Consider the following 1,608-nt stretch of genomic DNA (forward strand, 5'->3'; position numbering starts at 1 on the left):
CTTCTATTCTATTCTCTTCTATTCTATTCTACTCTAACTATGAGTGATCTTTTCATTGTCTTTATCTTTGATTTGTGTCTCTCTCCTTTTTTATTTCAGATCCTCATTCAGCAGCATCTCTCACCCTGAGTCCTCACAAACTGAAGGTTTTCAGCATAGAAAATGTCCTGTTGAATTGTAAAGGAAATTCTGCTAAGTGGAGAGTTAGGAGGTTTGAAAAAACTGGAATTTCATTATATTTATCTGACTGCTGCAGTTGGGGGACAATGACTGGCTCTTTTTGCACCATTAAAAGTCTTGAGTCCAGTAGAGCAGTGTACTGGTGTGAGTCTGAAACAGGACACTTCAGCAATGCAGTCAACATCACTGTACACAGTAAGGTCTTAGAAATCTATTAATATAACCAGATTCAGAAAAAATTTACATCTAAATAATGTATTACTGTTTACTGTTATTTAAAATTATTTAAATATAGTAATATAGTAAATATAGTAAATCATTTAACTTTATTTGACATTTTCCTTTTCTACAAGCTGAAAACATATTTTGCAGTAGATTAAATAAAACTTTATTAACTGTTAATGATTATAACGTTTTTAATTTTAAAGGTGTGTCTCAAACTCTTCCTTTAAATTAGGAGTTTCTTTTTTAGCAAAATAAAAAGGATTTTTGAAATTAAGGCATTTTTTTCAATAAGGTGAAAATGTATTTTCAGGAAGCTTCTAGTTTTAATATCAGGCAGCCTCATTATGTATCAGATCAGTTCAGACAAACAGCAAAAGAATACCTCATACAAAAAATCCTAATTGGGAAGAGAAAGGGAACATGATACTAACTAACAGCATTTTTAGCAGCTTTTAATAAGGACATTGTCATGGTTTGGGGAAAGAAGGATCCAATGCAGGGTTTAATAAATGTGGAAGTGAAAAAATGAAGTTCTTTACTGTAGAAAAAAAATAAAAAAATAAAAATAAAAAAATAAATCTGATTATATAGAGAACCAGGCAGAGAATTAGGGACACACGTGCAAAACCATGAATCATGATGCACATATCAGCCAGAGGTTTCAGCAAAGAAACAGAAAAACCAAAGAGAAAATACACAGAGTGAGGATGGACAACAGCTAAGGAGATTCCATGCAAAAAAAATAAAAAAATCTAAGCCAAATTTTCTCAAAATAAGTTTTTTTTTTATATAAAGCAGAAAGGTGAGACACTTTAACAATGGAATAAGGAAATAGATATTATGATAGAAAACAACAGGAGGCTCTTGTTTCAAGTGCATAATAGTTAATTATTATTAACTATTATTAAGGGTAATAATACTCATTCCATTGGCAGGTCATCTTATTTACAGACTCAAATGTTTAAGGAGGGAGCTCAGTGCCAAGTGAATTAATGGGCTCATAGAAAAAGATTATCAAGGCTGTAATCTAATAGAATGGTCTAAATGTAAGAAATCATGCAAATAAATAAAGACATTGGTAAACAATGGATGAGCAAAAAAGGCAGCAGCCAGACTATAAATACACATAGAAAGAGATAGTGACAACAACAGAAGCCCAAAAAAATCAAAGAACCAAGAACTGTGGCAGATATGGTTCCACCA

Source organism: Cyprinodon variegatus, unplaced genomic scaffold (genome assembly GCF_000732505.1).
Source record: "Cyprinodon variegatus isolate N-32 unplaced genomic scaffold, C_variegatus-1.0 Scaffold303, whole genome shotgun sequence".
In the NCBI taxonomy this organism is placed as follows: Eukaryota; Metazoa; Chordata; class Actinopteri; order Cyprinodontiformes; family Cyprinodontidae; genus Cyprinodon; species Cyprinodon variegatus.